Source organism: Trichechus manatus, unplaced genomic scaffold (assembly GCF_000243295.1).
Source record: "Trichechus manatus latirostris isolate Lorelei unplaced genomic scaffold, TriManLat1.0 scaffold00044, whole genome shotgun sequence".
NCBI classification, from domain to species: domain Eukaryota; kingdom Metazoa; phylum Chordata; class Mammalia; order Sirenia; family Trichechidae; genus Trichechus; species Trichechus manatus.
In genome coordinates this window covers 16,825,352-16,849,776 of record NW_004443980.1, presented here as the reverse complement: position 1 = coordinate 16,849,776, position 24,425 = coordinate 16,825,352, and positions in this window count along the sequence as shown.

Genomic DNA, 24,425 nt, shown 5'->3' with positions numbered 1-24,425 from the left:
GAGACTAAACGAGCAGCTTCTGTCCGAAGGTGAGATGGGAAGGCAGAGAGATTAGGAGCTGGTTGAATGGACATGAGGAATCAGGGGTGGAAAGGAGGAGTGTGCTGTCACAGTATGGAGAGAGCAATTAGAGTCACATAACAATGTATGTATAAATTTTTGTATGGGAAAAAATTAAAAAAAATAAAAATAAAAAGGAAAATGTCCTACATTATACTTTTGTGAGTAGTGTCTGGGGTCTTAAAAGCCTGTGAGCGACCATTTAACATACTCCACTGGTCTCACCCCTTCTGGAGCAAGGGAGAATGAAGAGGACTAGAGATACAGGGGAAAGATTATTCCGAAGAGCTAATAGAACACAACTACCACAACCTCCACGACTGAGTCCAGTACAACTAGATGGTGCCCAGCTACCATCACTGACTGCTTTGCCTGGGATCACAATAGAGGGTCCTGGACAGAGCTGGAGAAAAATGCAGAACAAAATTCTAACTCACAAAAAAAGTCCATGCTTACTGGACTGACGGAGACTGGAGAAACCCTGAGAGTATGGCCCCCAGACTACTTTTTAGCTCAGTAATGAAGTTACGCTTGAGGTTCACCCTTCATCCAAAGATTAGACAGGCCCATGAAACCAAAGGAGACTAAAGTGGCACACCAGCCCAGGGGCAAGGACTAGAAGGCAGGAGGGGAATGGAAAGCTGGTAATGGGGAACACAAGGTCGAGAAGGGAGAATGTTGATATATCTTGGGGTTTTTAACCAATGTTATAAAACAATATGTGTACTCACTGTTTAATGAGAAGCTAGTTTGTTCTGTAAACCGTCATCAAAACTACAATAATAAAATAAGATAAAATAAAAACGTTTTATCGGGGGGAAAAAAAAAAGAAATTAGTATATGCCAGATTGGAGCTCTGGTGGCTCAGTTGTTAAGAGCTATAACTGTGAACCAAAAGGTGGACAGTTTGAATCCACCAGCCCCTCCTTGGAAACCAAGGCAAAACTTGGGGCAGCTCTACTCTGTCCTATAGGGTTGCTATGAGTTGGAATTGACTCCATGGCAATGGGTTTTGTTTTGTTTTGTTCTGGCCAGAAAGCATGATAAGTGCTAGAGATAAAAGGTGAACAAGACATGTCCCTGCCCTACGGGTCATATAACATAATGCAGAAGAAAGTTTCTAAACAAGCAATAACATAAATGATTATATAATTTCATTTGTGAAAAGTACTATGAAGAAAGTACACTTTTCAGTTGGACAGCTGCAGGTGAAAATAAAGATAGGTAGATTTAGTCAATTAACATCTCCTCACACACCAAAATCTCCTTTGTCTAACATCTAGCAATGCTTATGCTCATCTACAGTTGCATTTATTTATATATTTTACTAAAATATACATTTTTAAAGAATTTTTAAGGCCCAAGATGATAGCATTTGGGTGTTATATATATATTACATCCAGCAGGCATCTGTCAAGTTGTCCTACTGTGGTGGCTTGTGTGTTTTTGTGACACTGGAAGCTTTGCCACTGGTATTTCAAATACCAGCAAGGTCACCCTTGGTGGACAGGTTTCAGTAGATATTCCAGACTAAGACAGACTAGGAAGAAGGACTTGGCAGTCTACTTTGAAAAAAATATTAGCCAGTGAAAACCTTATGAATAGCAGCAGAACATTGTCTAATATAGTGCCAGAAGATGAGCCCCTCAGGTCAAAAAGCACTCAAAAGATGACTGGGGAAGGGCTTTCTCCTCAAAGTAGAGTTGACCTTAATGACCTGGATGGAATCAAGCTTTTGGTACCTTCATTTGCTGATGTGGCATGACTCAAAATGAGAAGAAACAGCTGCAAACATTCATTAATAATCAGAACAAGGAATGTAAGAAGTATGAATCTAGGAAAATTGAAAGTCATCAAAAATGAAATGGAACACATAAACATTGATATCCTAGGCATTAGTGAGCTGAAATGGACTGGTATTGGTCATTTTGAATCAGAAAATCTTATGGTCTACTATGCTAAGAATAAGAAATTGAAGAGGAATGAGGTCACATTCATGGCTGAAAAGAACATATCAAGATCAAACCTGAAGAACAACCCTGTCACTGATAGGATAATATCCATATGCCTACAAGGAAGACCAGTTAATATGATTATTATTCAAATTTATGCACCAATCACTAATGCCAAAGATGAGAAAGTGAATATTTTTACCAACTTCTGCAGTCTGAAATTGATCAAACATGCAATCAATATGCATTGATAACTACTTGTGATTGGAATGGGAAAGTTGAAAATGAAGAAGGGTTGGTAGTTGGAAAATATGGCCTTGATGATAGAAACGATGCTGGAGATTGCATGATAGAATTTTGCAAGACCAATGACTTCTTCACACTAAATGCTTTTTTGCAACAACATAAACGGTGACTGTACACATGGACCTCACCAGATGGCAAACACAGGAATCAAATAGACTCCATTTGTGGAAAGAGACAATGGAAAATCTCAATGTCATGAGTCAGAACAAGGCCAGGGGCTGACTGTGGAATGGATGATCAATTGCTTATATGCAAGTTCATGTTCAAGCTGAAGAAAATTACAAGTCCACAAGAGCCAAAATATGACCTTAAGTACATCCTACCTGAATTTAGAGATCATCTCAAGAATAGATTTGACATGTTGAACACGAATGACAATACCAAAGGAGTTGTGGGAAGACATCAAGGATATCATATATGAAGAAAGCAAGAGGACATTAAAAAGACAGGAAAGAAAGAAAAGGCAAAAAATGGGTGTCGGAAGAGACTCGGAAACTTGCTCTGGAACATAGAGTAGCTACAGCAAATGGAAGAAATGATTAAGTAAAAGAGCTGAACAGAAGATTTCAAAGGGCAGCTCAAGAAGACAAAGTAAAATATTGTAATGAAATGTGCAAAGACCTGGAGTTATAAAACCAAAAGGAAAGGAAATGCTTAGCGTTTCTCAAGCTGAAAGAACTGAAGAAAAAATTCAAGCCTCGAGTTGCAATTTTGAGGGATTCTGTGGGCAAAAAATTGAATGACACAGGAAACATCAAAAGCAGATGGAAGAAATACACAGTCAGTGTACAAAAAAGAATTGGTTGATGTTCAACTGTTTCAGAAGGTAGCATATTATCAAGAACTGTTGGTATTGAAGGAAGAAGTCCAAGCTGTACTAAAGGCATTGGTGAAAAACAAGGCTCCAGAAATTGACAGAATGTCAGTTGATGTGTTTCCACAAACAGCTGCAGGGCTGGAGGTGCTCACTCGCTTATGCCAAGAAATTTGGAAGACATCTACCTGGCCAACCAACTGGAAGAGATCTGTATTTGTGTCCATTCCAAAGAAAAGTTGTCCAACAGAATGTGGAAATTATTGAAAAATACCATTAATATCACAAACAAGTAAAATTATGGTGAAGATCATTCAAACGTGGTTGCAATACATCGACAGAGAACTATCAGAAATCCAAGCTGGATTCAGAAGAGGATGTGGAATGAGGGATATCATTGCTGGTATCAGATGGATCTTAACTGAAAGCAGAGAATACCAGAAACATGTTTGTCTGTGTTTTATTGACTAGGCAAAGGTATTTGACTGTGTGGACCATAACAAATCATGCATAACATTTCGAAGAATGGGAATGCCAGAACACTTAATTGTGCTCATGCGGAACCTGTACATAGACCAAGAGGCAGTTGATCGAACAGAGCAAGGGGATATTGAATCGTTTACGTCGTTTAAAATCAAGAAAGGTGTGCATCAGGCTTCCTTTCACCATGCTTATTCAATCTGTATGCTGAGCAAATAATTAGAGAAGCTGGACTATATGAAGAAGAATGGCATTTCTTACTTACACATAATGAAATAAAGACAGAGAAGGTAAATTATTTGATATAAGTCACAGAACTAGCCAGAGGGGTTAAAGTAGTAACAGGTTATTTATATCATACAAAACAAAACAAAACAGAGAAACAAAAAACACCTCCTATGACTGTCTGAGGGCAAGATTTTCTATGCATAAACCAACAAAATTTGTAATTCAAGAACAGAGGACTCCTGATGTTTGAAGAAAAGACATAATTTGAAATATTATTACTCAAAACAGGACTAGAAAGACAAACCATTAAAAATACAAACTGAAAAAATAGAGATTTCTTTACAGTGCTCCTTTTTACAGAGCTCTTTCTAGGAATTATCTTGTTTATATTTAGTGGTTATGTTATTCAGCTTTATAAGTTCTTAGTTACATCCTAAATATTAGTACTGATATTTTAAAGTAACTTTTAAAATCCAAGGCACCTAAGAACTTAGGAGGTTGTTAATTTAGATATGCTCATATCTGCACATAACACATGTCTCTTGGTAAACCAAGATTTACATAACTTATTAAGAAATTGAAGTTCTTGTAGTTACAAGGAAAAAAAGAATATGACACAAAAATTCTTATTTATACAAATGATTATCAATATCTCTATGGCCGTTAATAAACAAGGATATTTAAATACATGTTTTATTTTTTTCTAAACTCTTTTTTTTTCTCAGTGATAATTATTTTTTTCTCTCATAATGGATGGGCTCATTATAAAAAAGTACTAGAAAGGGGATGTAAATTTTAACTTTGATGTTTCATTTTATGTTAACACTTTCAGGCTCTAGTTACTAGATGTTCTAAGAGATAGAAAAATTGGATGCCAATTTGAATACTTTTACATTTCACATTATGCTATACTCTTCAAAGCTGTAACTTCACCAAATTTTTGTTTATCAGATAGATAATGAAGTCACCATTTTAAAAATGTTTATTCTAGTTGCATTTATAGCTATTGTCATGACTTGTAATTATGTCCCCCCCAAAAATATCTATCAACTTGGCTAGGCGATGATTCCAAGTATTGTGTGATTGTCCACCATTTTGTCATCTGATGTGATTTTCCTATGTGATATAAATCCTATCTCAATGATGTTAATGAGATGGGATTAGCAGCAGTTATGTTAATAAGGCAGGAGCCAATCTACAAGATTAGATTTTGCCTTGAGCCAATCTCTTTTGAGATATAAAAGAGAGAAATGAGCAGAGAGACATGGGAACTTCACACCACCAAGAAACAAGAGCCAGGAGAATATAGTGCATCGTTTGGACCTGGGGTCCCTGTGCTGGGAAGCTCCTAGTCCAGGGGAAGATTGAAGACAAGGACCTTCCTCCAGAGCTGACAGAGATAGAAAGTCTTCCCCTGGAGCTGATGCCCTGAATTCAGACTTCTAGCCTACTAGGCCGTGAGAGAATAAACTCGTCTTTGTTAAAGCCATCCACTTGTGATATTTCTGTTATAGCAGCACTAGATAACTAAGATGGCTATCAAACTTGAGAAAACATGTTTGAATACATATCACTCAATAGAAATTTTCCTTTTTATCATTTACTGCTGTATAAGAAAGCAAATCATTTAAAAGATTTGCAGCATGTATGGAAGACATTTGTTGACTGTAAGGTGTTAGACATCCTTCCCCTGGTCCCATAAGCTCACAGTGATGGTTTTAAGACATAGATCCCATACAGCTAGTGCTAGAAAAACTCAGAACAGATCCCTCACACCTCAAGGTGATTCCAGTTTGGTGATGTAACTGTAACTACAAAGAACAAATTCCTTCCCTTCTTACCTCACTGAGAAGTGGCAAGCTTATCACTGGGGATAGACGAAGACAAAAGTTATTTAATATATTTGAACACCTGGGCTCTTGTGAGTTCTCTCAAGGGACTTGGGGTTAGACTAAATCTTTGTGGTTTGAGTTTGCAAAACTTTCTTTGTTGTTTGAATGAAGGTAGACAGTAAATTACATAAAATACATGATCTGCAGAATAGCTCCTCCCTATGAATAGGTGGGAAACCCTGGTGGCATGGTGGTTAAGAGCTACTGCGGCTAACCAAAAGGTCAGCAGTTCAAATCCACCATGCGCTCCTTGGAAGCTCTATGGGGCAGTTCTACTCTGTCCTATAGAGTTGCTATGAGTCGGACTCAACTCGACGGCAACGGGTTTGCTTATTTTGGTTATGAATAGGTGGTGCAAAAGGTTAAGCCCTCAACTACTAACTAAAAGTTGTTTGGCAGTTCTAACTCACCCAGAGGTACCTTGTAAGAAAGGTCTAGTGATCTGCTTCCAAAAGATCACAGCCTTGAAAACCTTTTGGAGTGTAGTTCTGCTGTTGACATGCATGAGGCCACCATGAGTCAGAATGGACTCCATGGCAACTGGTATTTTGGTTTTGGTATGAGTAGGTTCAGCTTCCTATACTTAGTGATTGGGTAATTTTCCTTATATGCATTGCATACAAAATAAGAGTAGATATTATGGCCAACGCTGCTAGCCAGTACCAAATTTAATTTCCTTTCATTCATGGGTACTCAGCTAGTCTATATTCTGCCCCTCCCTTGCAGTTAGGTGTGAAAATATAACTGAGTCCTAATCAATGGAAGTGAGTGGACATGATATGTGCCACTTCAAGGCTTAGTTCATACAGTTCTCCCACATCTGCTCCATCATGGCATTTCTTCCTTCCAAGTGTACATAAGAAGAACCATGGAAGCAAATTTAGAAGCCATGTATTGAAACAATCAAACTTTTATTAGCAGGGACCCTAAAAGAATGTACGGAGAGATGCAACCTTTTGCCCAGAACTAATACATAAGCAAGAAATAAACTTTCATTGTGTTCCAACTAATATATACTTTTGGATCCACTTGTTACTACATTAGTTTAAGCAGCATTTGTTGGAATGTTTGCCACTTGGTAGACAGTAAAGTTTTATTTTTTGGTCATGTGATCATTGATTTTTGACTATGTCTCTGCTACTAAATCTTCACTAATAAATATTAACTGATGGTTTCATGAGTTGGAAAAAAATAAAACTCAAAAACAATACAAATTGATAACTTACATGTTATGTAGAGCTGTAGTCTCCACAATGTATTGCTCTCTCACACTTATTAGTACAATATATATACATACATTCATAAGCATATACATATGTTGCTATGATTAGCTAATATATCAAGTCATAATATACATACAGGATAACGATCATAATTATAGTGTGTATAGTTTAAATTTAAACTTTAAATTTCAAAATTTTGACCACTTTTTATCAGATCCGATAAGATCACCATTTTAATTATTTTATAATGTGACTTACAAAGAACCCATACTAGAATAAGAAAAGTGTCAGCTCTACCATTTCAATGTTGATTCTTTAAACTTCTTCTATTAATATCATTTTCAATTTAAATTTCTTTTTGGGAATATTCTAAGCCATTTGCTCATTTTTTAAGGTGAATTTATTAATTCTAAATAATATAATCCATAAGTCCACTCAAATGGGAACATGTAAATTATAATGGGTGGCAATATGATGAAAGTGATGAAAAAATAAATATAGTAGTGTCAATCCTTGTTCATTGTAAAACTTCCCCTCTTCTCGAAGGAGCCCTCAGGTACTATATATGACAGGTGCCTGTCTGACCTAAGAATCTTGAGGACACTAGGGTTAGTCAATATGTTAAATATTGTTAAAGCTTAATTTGTTCCATTTTTTAGATGGAAAATTAATATAAATAGATATCTTAATATTGCCTTCCTGTGCAAGTTTAGATGCTTACTTTTTCTTTCTTCCTTTTTAATCTCAGATAGTCAAAGACACTTTTAGTCCAGGCTCATAGTTTCTTTGGCGATATGGTACCTCAAAATACTAGTAGGCTTTTTCCAGTAAAAGAATTCCTCAAGTTTTATTTGGACACCTACATACTATATTCCTGTTATAGCTTGATTTGACCATGTCCCTAAATTTGGATGTGTAATATAAGCAGAAGCACTTCCAGGTCATGTGTGGGAGTTCCAGGTCATCTCCTAAAGATCCTTGCCCAGGACTGTCTATATCCTTCCTAAGTACCTGATGAGAAATGGTGGACAGCAGATCCCCTGGCTGAGACTGGCAAACTGCTTCACCAACTCTTCTCCATTGTCATCTGAACTGTGATATGAGCGAGAAATCAATTCTAACTTATTTCATTCACTGCATTTTATGGTCTCTTTATTATAGCAATTTAGTCATTACTCTAAATACCACTACACCCAAATATAAGATGACCACAAATTGGCTTATACTGTAAGTGCTCGAATACTAGCTAAAAGGTTGGTGGTTCGAACTCACCCAGAAGCACCTCGGAAAACAGGTCTCGTTATCTGTTTCCAAAAGGTTACAGTCTTGAAAATCCTTGGGAACAGTTCTACTCTGATACTCATGGGGTCACCATGAGTCAGAATCTAATCAACTATAACAACAACATTTTGTTGCTTAATATAAAAGTATAAAAATATTTCCCTATTTCTTCCTCATCATATGAGAGTATTATAAGGACTCAATCATAAAGTGAGGGCAGTGTGGTTCCGTGGTAGAATTCTCGCCTTTCATGCAGGAGACCAGTTTGATTCCTGGCCAATGCATAATCAACCACCCATCTGTCAATGGAGGCTTATGTGTTGCTATGATGCTGAACAGGTTTCAGAGGATTTTCCAGACTAAGGCAGACTAAGAAGAAAGGCCTGGTATTCTACTTCCAAAAATCATCCGATGAAAACCCTGTGGATCACAACTGTCCAATTGCTTTGCTCATGAGGTCACCATGAGTCAGGGGCCAACTCAAGGGTCATTAACAACAATCACAAAGCGAGTCCCCCTTTACTGAAGAATAATCTTGCTTCAAAATGAAACAAACAAAATAGCCACGCACACACACACACAAATCTTTGTCTTATTATTAGGCAGATGCAATATTTTTAATGTATGTACATGTTCCCATAAACTTATGTGCATGTTTTTCTTTTTAAACAAGTCTTCAAGAGGTGAATCAAAAATTCCTAGGCATAATTTTACTTGTAGGAAAAGATAATATCATGAAGAAATCTACATCTTATTCATGTTCATCCTCCTCATTATCACCTGATACGAAAATAATGAGCATCTGTGCAGATAAAAAGATGGCACACTTCCTTCATCACAAAAGAGTAACTTTTCAGAAATGATCTTAGTTTTGCTTAAAATATGTTGTTTGTTATACTTTAGTACAACAGGAAAAAAATGCAGATGGTATGGGGAATGTTCTGTAAAAATATAGCTGATCCATATTATATACAATTACATTTTTAAATCTTTACTTCAGATCAATTTGGTGCAGGTTATTTCCACTTGAGTAGGACAGGGTATGATTAAATTGGTTTTGTTCTAAAAATGTATACCTTCATTTGTTTCCTGAACTCTGTCTATAATGATTTGCATTCTATTGTCCCTGCTGTTAGCTGACACCTACCATAATATAATCATATCCCTCTAGTTTTGTTCTATTTCTTTTCTTACCTCCTCTTAATTACCCCTTTTGTACCTCTAGTCTATAGTCTCTGTGTCTCTAATACATAGAGGTACCAATTTCACAACCCCCAAGGCTTGTCAGGTTAAAGATTAATGAGCAGACTATACCCAGAGGCTTTGCAAAGGTTAAGCATAATTACAAATGGGTATTTTATGCAATGCTGGAGATATGCAAGCTGTTTTTTAAAAAAGGGCAAGAAAAAAGGTAATGAAACTCTGGGATTCATGTCGAACATCGTATCTCAGAAAAAAAAAGGTCTCTTTAAAATGAGAAATTAACATGCTAACTGAAAGGGATTGTTAAACTCTACTCTTTGTTCTATTCATGATTAAAATTAAAATACACGCGCGCGCACGCGCGTGCACACACACACACAACCATATGGTAGCAATTAGATTCAATCACTGGCCTGCATGACCATTGACTTTTAATTTTACCTTTTTTCTTTGTTATTAAAAGGCACTTTGTACATATTTGGAGAAAAAAGAAAAGTTATGGGTTGAAATAAATATAGTAACTGAGCATTGCAATTAGAAAAATTAAATAGCTTTCATAAAAGTAATATGCAGTTTCCAGTTGAAATTTTATAGCTCACCATGAAAAGAGCTACTTTCCATAGGAAAATAACTTAAAGCTTCTTTAAAAGTTCAGTTACACAATTACTGTAAATTATAAGCTGAACATCTGGCCATCCCAGCACGGTAGGGATGGTATTAGGATTATAGTAATTAAAAGAAATCCAGTCAGTGTTTTACTAATTATAAAGTGTTACCAGGGTTAAAACATTTGTATTTAAAAGTCAGAAAGCTATTGACCTTACTGGAGATGCTTTTCTAAAATGTTTCAGAACAAGGGGATGTGTTAAAATTAACTCTCCTCAAAATGAAAAAAAAATGAGAATATTGATCACTAAATGTTGTGTTCAGAAGTGAGAATTTTGCTTTATAGCAAAGATACTGGGCATTCATAGAGTTAATTCATTTTCTTCAAGACTATTTTTCATGCTTCTACTAAGGGAAGCCCCCTCCATTTGTCCATTAGATTCCTGCTCTGCCTCCTATTCAGGGACTTTGCAAATTGTCCTCTCTCACACGCACACTCATATCAACATTTTCCTCTCTCTGATGAATAATTTTCATCAACATATGAATATGCATTTTCTCTTATCTATAAAAAACAAAGAAACACAAAAAAACACTCTCTTGACCCATTACTCCTTCACCTTCTACCCCAGTTTACTTATCTCCTTTGTAGCAAATTCCTTGAAATACTTATCAGTTTTCCTGTTTCTAATTCCTTGCTTCCCATTCTATTTTAAATACACTCCACTCAGACTTTCAACTCACTCCAATTAAGTACAATGGCTATTGTCTAGGTCAGCAATAGCCTTCCTACATTCACTCTTCTCAGTTCTGTTTTTCCATAGCCTGTCACTAACATTTGAAACATAATCCCTTCTTTCTTGATATACTTCCTTCACTTGGCATCCAGGACACTCACAAGTTACTGTTTTTATTTCCCACTTCCTGTTGCTTCATCCCATTCTCCTTGCAAGCTTCTCAGCTTCTTTCTGAACTCTTATTAATATTCAAAATGGCCCCAGACTCAGTTCATGAACATTTTCTCTCATCTTTCAAAACTTTCTCTCTTGGTAATCTCATCCAGTTTCATGGCTTTAAATATCATGTATATGCTGATGACCTATGTGGTAAGTACTTTTGCTGTTGACCAAATATCTATGTTCTCTCTCATATTATCCATACTTCCTGAAGTTATTTGGGGCCATCAGACTTATTTTGGTCCATGGGCAGAAGTTTATACACACACACACACACACACACACGCACACACACACACACGTCTCACTTATGCCCATTGCAATTGGGTTGCAATTGAGTTGATTTCAAATAAACCAAAAAATAGTCGTGATTGAGTTGATTTTAACTCATGGTGACTTCATGTCTGTCACAGTAGAACTATCTCTGTAGGGTTTTCAGTGGCTGATTTTTTGGAAATAGATCACCAGGTCTTTCTTTAGAGGTGCCTCTGGGGAGACTTGAACCTTGAACCTTTCCACTAGCAGCTGAATGTATTAACTGTTTGCACCACCCAGGGACTCCCCTCATTATTACAGAATGGATTAATGGCTAAAAAACAAGGAATATAATAAATATCAAATGAGAATAGACAACAATTGTACAAGAAAATAATAAGAAAACCTGAGGAGGTGGAACTCGACCTTTGTCTCAGCTTTGATGTACAAGGCATACAATACCTTGAAAGGTTACATTCAAGATAATGAGTAGTAGAAAACAGGATGTGTTAGCAGGTAGCAGGCACTTACATATGCTATCTCTTGTGACCTTCCCAGTAATGTGATCAGTGTTATTTTCTCGAATATCACATGAGGAAACTAAAGTTCAAAAGGGTTTGGAAACCTGTCCCAAATAATATACATCAATAGTTCTCAAACTTCAGAGTATAGTAGAAGAGTGGTAGTTATAAAAATCCAGGTGCCATAGTCCCATCCTCATAAGATTCCAGTTCAGTGGGTCTAATCTGCAGTTCTAATAAGTTCCCCACTGCTTACCCTGACATGGACAGCAAGTAGCAAAGCCAGAACTCTAAATATATTTTCTTGTGTCCAAGTAGAACTCTCTTAAGTCCCAACTAACATCAGCATTCAAACAGGTAATAAAATTTGTGCAATCTGTAATAACCACTGTCCCTTCTCTTCTGCTCACTCAGATATTCACATTAGACATGACATTAATCAACTTTGAACATTGTACCCTTCTTCTCTTCAACTGAAATATTAAGTTTTTCTCTCAGGTCCAGTACTTGTACTTTAGGGTTCAATTCTACAGAAAAACTATGTAGAAGAATTAATTTTTTACTGCCTGCTATACATTTAAATTAAGGTAGTTCCAAAATTTTGTTTGGTAGAAACATTGGAGGTAAACAGAAAATATGGTTAATGTTTTGTCCAGGGAAACAAGTACTGCCATTGATGTGATTGCTTGCTCCAAGGAGGCTTATAGAAGCTGATGCTTTGAGGTTTTATAGTGTTACCTATTCCCCCATTGCACATATTGAATTCATTAGCACATAGATTTAGAAGCCTGGTTAATCATCAAAAGTAATGCGTGGATGCACTGTAGTCAAGTAAATCTTGTTATCAGAAGTTTTGCTTTCCTCAGTAATTATTTATTAAATTTTAATAATACTTTCCCTTTTTTAAATATGAGAGTGGCCATGAAAATGTTTTTCAAAACATTAAAGCACTTTATAACATACAAAATCCCAAAATTGTTCAGGCTGAATTTGAAAATTTAAGCATATTTGGCAAAGATAAGTACATTTTAAAAAATAAGAATAAATTTATCACAATGTTTCTATACTTTTGGACCATTCTACATGAGAAACATTTTAAATTATCTTTAATGAAAAGCAATAGTTTGCTTTAGTCTTGAAACCCTCAATGAGATGTATTGACACAATATTTTCAACAATGGGCTTAGACATACCAACGATTGTGAGGATGACGCAGAACTAGGCAACATTTCATTCTGTTATATGTAAGTTCACTATCAGTTGGGCCTGTCTTGGTGGCAACCAGCAATGACAAAAGTTTATAAATCAAAGACTTTATGATTGCTGGAGCTCAACCTTGTACTTATTTCCTAACTGAACAAACGATTATTGAGTACTACTATTTTCACAGCAGCCACAGCAATGGACTTAGACATATGGACACACCAATGGTCATGAAGATAGCTCAGAAGTGGGCAACTTTTCCTTCTGTTGTATATAAGGTTGTCATGAGTTGCTACCAACTCAACAGCAACTAACAACAACAATTTGCAAGTTTCCAACTAGGTATTTTGGTCTTTAAAAGGGGAACGAGAAGTTAGTCCTGTCCTCAGAAAGTTTACAATGAATTGCTTTAAGTCAGTTTCATGGAAAAGCAGTAATCAACAATTCACTGAAAAAAAAAATTTTTTTAAGTGTCTTACAAATACTTTAACATGGATCTAAGATCATGTATATAGCCATTTTACAATAAGAGTCTGGATGTGAGGCAGTTTAAAATATTGGGTCAAGGAAGATCAGAGGTAGTAAAGGAACAAGGGTACACCAAAGGTCAGGCATGGAGAGCAGGGCCCAGGTATGACGGAGTGGAGAAGAGATGGAGACAGAAGAGAGGCAGGGACAAAGCAAAAGAAAGAGTAGGCTATTAGAACAAAAGTACAAATATCAGAAAATAATAATGTGCATAAGGAAAACAGATTTGACATATCTATGATCAATTGATTTTTGACAAGGGTGCTAAGTCCACTCAATGGGGGAAAGAAGAGTCTCTTCAATTCGTGCTGGGAAGTTGGATCTCCACATGCAGAAAAATGAAGTGGGATTCATGTCTCACACGATACACAAAAACAAATTCCAAATGGTTTAAGGACCTAAATCTGAACACTAAAACCATAAAATTCTTAGAAGAAAATGCAGGGGGAATGCAATCAGGGCTAAATTTTGACAATGGATTTTCTGATATAATAATAAAAGCATGAACAAGAAAAGACAAAATAAATAAACTGGACTTCATTAAAATCAAATACTTTTGTCCATCAAAAGACTTTACCAAAAAAGTAAAAGGACAAGCCACTAATTGAGAGAATATCTTCGGAAACCATATATCCGATAAGAATCTAATGACAAAAATATATATAAATCTTTGACAACTTAACAAAAAAAGACAAATAATCCAATAAAAAAATGGATAAAGGACTTGAATAACATCTCACCCACGAGAATATTTAAATGGCCACCAAACACTTGAAAAGATGCTCAACATCATTAGCCATCAAAGAGATGCAAATCAAAGCCACAATGAGATACCCTCTCACTCCCACTAGGATGGCAAAATAAAAAATAAAAAAAAGGAAAATAGCAAATGCTGGCTAGGATGCGGGGAAGTTGGAAACTATTAGCAGCACATGTACTTACTACTTGTGGGAATGCAAAATGGTCCAGTCATTGGGGAAACAGTATAGTGGTCCTTTAAAAAACTAAAAACAGAACTACCTCATAGAATTGCTGGGAATATACCCAAGGGACTTGAAAGCAGTGACACAAACAGACATATGTACACCAATGTTCATTGCAGCACAATTCACAAGAGCCAAAAGGAGGAAACAGCCTACAGGCCCATCAACAGATGACTGGATAAACAAAATGTGGTAAATACATGTAATGGAATACTACTCAGCCAGAAAGAGAAATGAAGTCCTGATATATGCTACAACATGAAGACATTACACTGAGTGAAATAAGTTAATTACAAAAGGAAAAATATTGTATGACCTCACTTACGTAAACAGACAAGAACAGACAAATGTATACAGACCAAAGTTTAGTGGTTACCAGGGGCAGAAGAGAGGGAGAAGGCAGGGGGGTGGTTACTGCTTATGGAGTACTGAGTTTTTGTTTATGGTGATGGAAAATTCACATTGATTGTAATCAATGTCAATAAGTTGTACACCAGTAAAAAACTGAATTGACAAATGTTGTGTGATATATTTACAACAACAACAAAAGAGCAGCTTCTGAGGCTTCTTATATATAACCAACCACTTCTTGGAATTTGGTTTCTTGGTTTGGAGGTTTAGGGTGAAGGTTTCATGGGACATCCCAGTTAATTGGCCTAATATCGTATTTAGTGCTTCCGTTCTATGATGTATAGTGCCTGGGGTCTTAAAAGCTAGCAAGCGGCCACCCAAAGGTGCAACAATTAGTCTCTATTTGCCAGGAGCAACAGAGGAAAAAGGAAAGTGAGGAATAGAAGGATATGGAATGTGTGGCTAATTGCCTCCATGAGCAACTACTTCCTTTGCCATGAGACCAGAAGAACTGGATGGTGGCTGGCTGCCATTGTTGAACATTTTGATCAAAGATTCTATAGAAGAATGCTGATCCAATTTCAAATTCTCATGGAATCTGGAGTTTCTGGAGCCATTGAGGCTGGATGAACCCCTGAACTATTGCCTTAAGATAGCTTTAAATCTTAAACTAAAAATATTCCCTGAAGTCTTCATTAAACCAAACAATAGTTTAACTTAATTAGTAAACAGTGTCTACCTAGAGCATTGTGTTCTTTTAAAGAACTAGCTAAATGGGATCAAATTGGTAACAGCAACATGAAAGGTTAGATAGGAAGCTTCAGGGGCAGTGTTTATATTAATGGGGGAGGAACTGTTCAGAAAAGAAAGGTGAAAACGGTTGTACAACTTAAAGAATGTATTAAATGCCACTGAATTGTACATGCAGAAATTATGGAATTGGTGTATGCTCTGCTATGTATGTTTTCAGCAACAAAAATAAAATATTTTTAGAAAAGAAAAAGAGGTCTGTTTTAATATAAAATGCTGAACTCTCTAAAAGAAAATTAACTCATGAGTATTTGATGTTTAATAAAGCTGTACAGGCAGTCCCCAGGTTACAAACAAGATGTGTTCCTGCGTGTGTCTTTAAGAATTTGTAATAAGTCGGAACAGATTCGTATTTAGCCTTACTATAGTGCAAAAAAAGGCTCGAAGCCGTTTCAATTATTTAAAAGCTGCACGTGCAGCAAGGAAGTGAAGGTAAAATGTGATAAAGAATTTGTTGTGAGTAGGGGTTGGTTCAATTGTTTCAAAGTGAGGGCAAATTTACATAACATTAAAGGGCAAGTACAAGTTATCAGTACATCTGACTTTCATAACCCAGACTGCCTGTACTGACAAATCCTGGAGCCCTGGTGGTACAGTGGTTATGTGCTCGACTTCTAACTGAAAGTTTGGTGGTTCGAAACTACCAGCTGTTCCACAGGAGAAAAAAGTGGCAGTCTGTTTCTATAAAGATTATAGCCTATGGGGCAGTTCCACTCTGTCCTATAGGGTCACTATGACTTGTAACTGACTCGACGACAATGAGTTTTTCTTTGGTTTGACAAATCCCTACAGAAAATAAAACTTTGAAAAAACAACCTAATTATTTGAGGAGTTGATCATTTGGTGAAACAATCACCTGCCATTGACTGTTGTGAATTGGTGTGCTTCCACAATTTAATATGGCAAATGGAAAGTACAGTCGCCAGGGCTCTGGTTGTATCTTTTCAGGAGTCATCCGATTTGCACATCGCTCCTTCCTTGAGATTTAGTGTTCTTCTTCATAAGACGATTCCAGGAAAGAACAAGTTGAAAGTAGAGTGAAGTGGGGAGAGATTTCTGTTCCAAGGTTCTATGACATGATAACAAATAAATACATACGTTGCAGGATAAAATAGGATAAAGAAAGTAGAGAATATTGAAATACAGGCATTGTGCACGAGCCATGGAACAGGGAAGCAGAGGAAAAGCTTATCCCATGATACCTCATACAGGAAACAAGATTTAAACTGGCCTTTTAATAGGACTCTTAATAGTTTTAGGGGAAAACACAAAGGGGAAGGCATGAGAAGAGACAAAGAAAAAATGTTTGGGCAGTGGCTGAAGAAGAGGGAACTTCTACAGACATGAAAGAGAAAAGCTAGTCAAGAGTGGGCATGATATGCATATTTTACCGCTGAGAGTCACTGAAGTTTTTTTTAACACGATCATATCTGTGACTTGCAAAGGAATCTCAGTTGGGTGGTTCTTGGGTCACCTCTTTCAGTGCAGACGTGTGGCCCTCATGTCAATCAATCATGGTTCTCTCACACCCACCCTCTCAAAATCCATTTCAACATAGTGTTCCAGGCAATCATTACCCATACAAGAACATGCGTAGGAAAGTAGAACCCTATTTTCTATTCATACATTTGAGAAATTAAGCTAGTCGTTGAGGTAGAATGGAAGGAGAGATCTGTCACAAGTCTGGGATCCTGAGAAATAGACAGGAGTAAAAGATGAGGCCCAACTGCACAGGTGTTCACCTGCTATATGAAGTAGGTAAAGGAATGAGAAACTACCAAGGGGGCTCTGAGGCATTTGCCTGGAAACTTGGAAAATTGATGGTGCCCATAAAAAAAAAAGGAGAAAGATAGTATAGAAGCAGATGTCAGGATAATGTGATTAGGGCTTGTTGAGTGGCAGGACATAATCAGGGGGGCTGGGTCTTGTGGTACAAGAAGGATCTGAATGGGCAGAAGAAGGATTGAAGATGTTTTAATTAGGAGTAAAAATATAATCCAAGGTGGAAGTTAACAATTGTGTGGAATAATGGAGACAGTAGACTCTGGGAACAATCTTCCTAATGAGTAGAAGAAGAAAGTGAGGTGGGGCTCATTACGGAAAGATCTGCAGTCTTTTTCCTAATTTCACAGAGTTTAACTGCCTTCACTGCTTATCATCAAATTGAGGGCTAGACAAGCAGGAGACGGGGGCATTGGTGGTTCAGTGGTAGAATTCTCGCTTTCCATGTGGGAGACCCAAATTCCATTCCCAGCCAATGCACCTCATGCACAGCTACCATCTGTCAGTAGAGGCTTGCAAGTTGCTATGATGTTGAACAGATTTCAGCGGAGCTTCCAGACTAGAACGGATTAGGAAGAAAGGACTATAAATCTACTTCCAAAAATCAACCAAAGAAATCCCAAGGATCACAGAAGTCCAGTCCTCAATAGATCATGGGGATGGCACAGGACCCAACAGCATTTTGGCCTGACTTCATGGCAGCTAACAACAACAAGAGAAGCAGGAATCCTTATTTAAGTAGCAGGAAAAATCAGGGAGACACGAAAGATCCTGTGTATGTCAGAAGGACAAGAAAAATGCACACACAGTGAAGGCCCATGCCTAATTCCAGCCTGCCTAATTCCCTAGCCTTGGTTGAGGGGTTAGTTTGCGGCATTTGTACTTGATATGTATAATGCTTACTCAGTTATGCTTCAGTAAAATATTCGACACTGCGCAAACAAGACAGGTACTGTATAGGGTACAAGTGCATTTTCTGAGTGGTGGTGCTTTGGTCTTGGTTTTGTGTTTCATCCTCATTATCTGTAATGGACCTGTGACACTTTCCAGCTCCTCTGCGTCAGAGTCTGCTGTCACTGCCAATGGAAACAAAGTCATTATACTCAGTGAGTCAGGTCTTTTAGTCTTCAATTTACAGAAAGAAAAAGAAAGCTTAACCATGTCTGTGTGAGAGCTGTCAGATCATGGTGACACATCGAAGGTATAGAAGCAGCCTCCACCCTGATCAGAATCAAACCCTCAGCCCTCACTGAAGATATCTCTGTCTGATCCATTTTGCTGCATTAAAACCCAGATATGATATATCTGGTGCTAAACCTTCTAATTAATCTTATTCTTTGTACTTGAGGTTTTTTTTTTTAAATAGATCATTAAATAAAAGTATAGAAATAAGTAGAAACAATGATTGATATGAGGCCATTGGTGTTCCAGTGGTAGAATTCTTGCCTTCCATGCGGGAGACCCAGGTTTGATTCCCAGACAACGAGCTCCAAGCACAGCCACCGCCCGTCTGTCAGTGGAGGCTTAGGTGTTGCTATGATGCTGAACAGGTTTCAGCAGCATTTTCAGACGAAGACAGACTAGGAAGAAAGGCCTGTTGATCCACCTCCAAAATTCAACTAAGGAAAACCCTATAAATGACAATGGTCCAATCTGCAACCAGTCATGGGGATGGCATGGGATGGGGCAGTGCTTTGTACCGTGGGCATGGGGCCGCCAAGTGACAGGGACTGACTCAGTGGCAGCTAACAATAACAAAATGATTGATGTGCAACCAGTTAAGATGGGCACATGGTGAGTCTCCAACGTCAACGTACTAAACTTATTTTTATCTTATGCCTTTTGTTCAGGAAATATAGTGAGTGAGAGAAAAGAACACTCATGCCATAGACTGCTACGGATACATCTGCTATTGCAAACATCGGTGATCTGGCTTCAAAAGGCTCATAATAAGTGACATAAAGCTGATCACCCCAAGGGAGATAAAGCCTAGCTTGCTTCCTTGGGGCAAAAAGTGAATAAACAGGTTTGAATGCTATTTGCTAAAGCAAGGTCACCACAGCTGAATAGCAATTTAGGATGCATAACGGTCAAATGGAGACATTTGGTCCTTGATTGTAAATTAAGGTATTAAATTTGTAAGATACTGTTTTGAATTCACAGTTTTAATATAATTGTGTTTACTCAATTGAAGTTGTTGGACATTGTAATTTCTGAGTTTTAATCTGTTTTAAAAAAGGCAGAGCAAGCATTGATTGTCCTCATTAAAATTTGAACAGTAGCTATAAAAGCAGCATGATGAAGTTGAATATCAGCTTAAAAAGAAAAAGAAGGGGAATGATGGAAGCAGATGATGGAACAGAAAAGAGCTTGCCTTCTCACACCTGTTCTATGTCACGCTAGTGGCTTATTTGTTGTGGGGTAAAGGGACTTAGAAAAATGAGCACGTAACACGGAGAGGCATTGCAAAGTCGCTGACAGCTAGAAGGGTTTATCCGAAATATTCCAAAGACAGCGTTAAGGAGAGCGGAGGCTCCTAGGCGTATGTAAGTAGGAGATGTTTCAGGGTAAGCTCATAGGAAAAGTTTATAAAACTAGAAAAGAAAAAAAAAAAAAAAAAAAAAAACAGGAAGGGTAAACAAGTGTCCGCAGCAGGAAAGAACCTGAGGACTGTGCAACAAATTTTAATTTGAATGCTTTTATTCTTTATCTTTCTCTTGAAACATAATTTAAAAAAAATTTAATATGGCCTGGCGATTTGGTATTCTTCACTTTGAAAAAAATCTAATCTCTGAATTAGTAAGTGAAACAATAACGATTGCGGCCTTTTGTGTTATGATGCAATTTGACATACGATTAGTCAATGGTCCAGGAAGAATAGGATATTAGAGCTTATAATCACATTAGGGTCTCATGGCCAGTTAAAGGCCTTTGGAAAGAAATACTGCTCCAGCTTCAAATTCCAGCCAAGCTCTGCATGCTGTCAGGGCAGGAGGACTTAGACCAGATGAGGCCCTTTCACAAGCACAGGGCGTGCTGTGTGGATCTGGCTGAGGAAGCAGTTAGCCAGTCTTATCTGCTCAGAAACACAAAGTCAGTGTTCAGCCAATAATGAATGTCAAAATAATATTTAGCTTCCCTTTGGGTGATCAAAAGGGCTCTGGCCAGAAAATAGGCATAATAACCTTTCCGGTGTGTTTCTCATTAATTGTCCTTCAAACTGAGAGAGGTGTTTTCAGAAGATTGTGTGCTTGTGCTGAAGGATCAGGGAACAACGAACAGTGTGAAAAGTACTGAATTGGACAAAATCATCATTAAGAGTGATATACTGCAGAATGAAAAGGAAAGTCAAATCTTGGCTCTAGGGCCTGCCAAGGAATCTGTGAAAATGTTCGCTGTATCTATTATTGTGTTATAGTTGATAATGCTATGGTATCTCGGAGTGCCTGTGTGCAAAATGAAGATTTACATGTGAATATATATACATATATATTTTTATACATATACATACACACACACATACATACATACATGTATGCATATATATAAAACCAAAAAAACCCATTACAGTTGCCATTAAGTCAACCCCAACTCATGGTGACCCCATGTGTGCCAGAGTAGAACTGTGCTGCACAGGGTTTCCAATGGCTGCTTTTTCAGAAGTAAATCCCCAAGCCTTTCTTCCAAGGTGCCTCTAGGTGGATTTGAACCATCACCTTTTCAGTTAGTAGCCAGGCACCTGTCTATGCCACTCAGGGACATATATATAAGACCAAGAAGAAAAAAGCCTGAAATGTCAGAATGAGAGAAGTGGGGATTGGAGACGGGACAATCCTTGTGTGGACATATGGGAAGAGCACTAAACCGACTCCATTCTCAAATGGAGAAGGTGACAAATACCGCCCCCATCCCAGTTTGCCTGCATAACCACTTTCTTCTAGACAAAAGGAGAATGCAAGTAAGAGATGATGGGAACAAACTATCTTGTCAAGGAAAGTAGATGATGTAGGGATGACAGGTTACTTTGTGGCCTAGAAAATGAGAGGGGGTAATGAGTGGCGGGCAAACTTCCGGTGAAATGAAGCATAGTGGAAGCCTCTGAGGAGAGAAATGAAACTCTGGGCCAGTCAGAGAGCAAGAAAGACTATTCTCTGGAAGTTGGGGGATAGAATGGACACAATAAGATAATGACTTAGCAAAATCCTAAAAAAAGTGTTATTTCCAAACTCTCTCTTCAGGAGTAATTTAAAACAATCTGTTAGTGACAATTAAAAAAAAAAAAAATGGCTTTCTGGAGGAAAATACATTTCAAAGAACTCTCTGATTTCTTTGTTCCAAGAAAGTGTTTGCAGACTGTTTTTTATGGATCCAAACACTCCTCCTTTTCCTGGGTTTATAACTGGGCTCTTGTTGTTTTATACTGATTTTAATGGTTTTCAGTTTTATTGTAACGATTTTTATATTGTAAATGAACTCAGATCCTTTTTGAAAATTGGCAGGGTATAAATTAATAGTAAGTGTTTGAAAGACTGTCCAATCTTGGTATTTTTAGGTTTTTCCAAGTAGGGAAAATCGAGATTAAAAGGAAAATATATGTATATATTCTATGACAGAAAGAGGGTGGATGTGTGACTCAAAAAAAAAGAAAGGAAGAGGATTAGTTTCATGAGTCAGTTATTTGTTTAAGGTTAACAACTGCCTTCACATGAAGCTTACTTTGAGGGACTACTTAAAATGTACCCAGTAGAAATTAAAATTAGAAAAGCCTTTAAAGTGATTCAGATTCTCAGAAGGAATCTGAAAAACAAAACCACAAAATTCTCAGAATGTGAGGGAAAAACAGAGATATTAAGACAAAAGCTGTCTTCACGTCATTGAAATAAAGCTTAAATGTGCTAAAAATTTCTCTGATTACATACATTTCTTTAGAGGCTTGTGGGATGAAACAGCTTCTTTACTGCAGAAATTACATAGAGGAAACTGTGCTTTGCTTTACCAAAGCAGACACATCAATGAGGAAACAAAAATGTGTGAAAAAAAGAAAAAAACAATAGGAAATAGAACAAACCTGCTAAGTCATAGTGAGCTTACTGTTTGCCCAACACTGGCTACTCATCTAATTCTCTGCAGCTGCCTTGTGACACAGGCTCAGAGAAGTTACATTGTTTGTCCCAGGGCGTGCACCTCATTAGTTGCAGAGCTAGGATACAAACTCTGGCTCTTCTAGAGCCCACATTTACCATAAAATCCTACAGAAATGAGCAGAAATAGAAAAATGACAAAATGGGGGGACAGAACAGTCTTCCTTTGCTAACAAAGTCCGTGAACAGGAAAGCTTATAAAGGAAACAAAATTGGGGAGCTTATGTGTGAAAGACACAGTTGTATTTTTTGAAGTAACTCTTTAGTGAACATTCACTGTATGTTCAACACACAACGCCAAGTGAAGGTTAATATACAAGACATGCATCTATTGATTTGCTTTACTTCATCTCTTTCCATGAGAATCCTTCAGTGCCTCCTTAATGATTCAGGAAAAAAAAAAAAAAAATCAATCCTTAGTCTGACATCAAGAGCCTTCTTCATGATCTGGCCTTACTTACCGGAAGTGCTCTTGTGTCCTGTTCTCAGTCCATTCTGAAATAATCACAGGTTGTCTTGCATGTTTGGGGATTTTCCATTGGCTGTTTCCTCTGACAGGAACTCTCTACTACCCATCATTCCTACCACCTTTTGACCTGGCTAAAAGAAATCCTTCAAAATTCAACTTAAATGTATTTTGCGAATTCTTGGCTGACAAATGCAATTCTGAGTTAGATATACCTCTTTTCTGTTCCCCCAGTCTCTCGTTTTAGTTTCTTTTTCTCTACCTCTGAAATTTAAGTTCTTTCAAGCAGGAACTAAGTATTTCTTTCTTTTTTGGAGGGGGATAGGGGTTGGGGGCTAGCACTGAGCCTGGTCATAGGAGCCGTACAAAGATATTTGGATATACAGTGAAACCTATGATAGCCAGAACTCAATGAGACTGCCTTGTTTTTCCAAGTCTCATAAGTTTTCTGCCTCTGACAGGGTGCCGTCTTACCACGTATCTACCACTATCTACTAGTGGACAATATTTGTGTTTTCCTTCTCTGACTGGTTTCCAGCTTTTGCAGGTTTTACTGTATTAGTAGATGAATTACAGCTTTCCGATAAGTGATATATGCATCCCATTGAATAAATAATCATAAATTTTAAAAAAGTAGCAAATCAGGAGAAGAGATAAAAATAGCAGTATTTGACTTGTTCTTGAAATCAACTTTCTCATTTCACAAAAAATTTGAAGCTCTTAAAAAATGTTTCAAACAAAAAAATAAAATACATAGTTGAAAGAGTCATTACAAACGAGGAATAATACAATGTGGGGTTGGATATGCACATTAAAATTACATTGCTGTATTGTATTCTATAGGAGTGGGGGATGAGAGTCCATAAACATGGTTCCTAGTGATCAAAGAACGTTCAATTATAAGATCCACAGGGCTGACAATATAAAAATAAATAAGTTTTTCAGTAGAAGCAGAGCTGTTCCTGACTGGTAAACTTCAGGGAAAGTTTTTCCTTGGTTTCTCATAAAGAGGACTCCGTGTAACAAACAGTGCAATGTTTTCCATGCTTCCTTGCACTGTTAGTACTAATGTTTTCACACAGTTTTTTCAAATGAAGTCTTTCAGTGTAGGTCAATGACACTAAAGCATAATTCTGTAAAAGTAAACCTAAGAAGGGTCAAAATAATACTGTCCGGCATAGTATACAAGCCTCTGGTGGTCTGACTTGATCCAAACGTAGCATTCAAAAAAGTCAAAAGAGCATATGCTGCGTGTCCTTCAGGAAATTTTTCATAAATACTACTTATTTTTACACAAATAACGTGTGTGTTATACGTATTTTGCCAAATGAGCCCCTCTTCATGACGTATTTTCCAAAGTGTGCTATACTAATTTTTTTCCAAG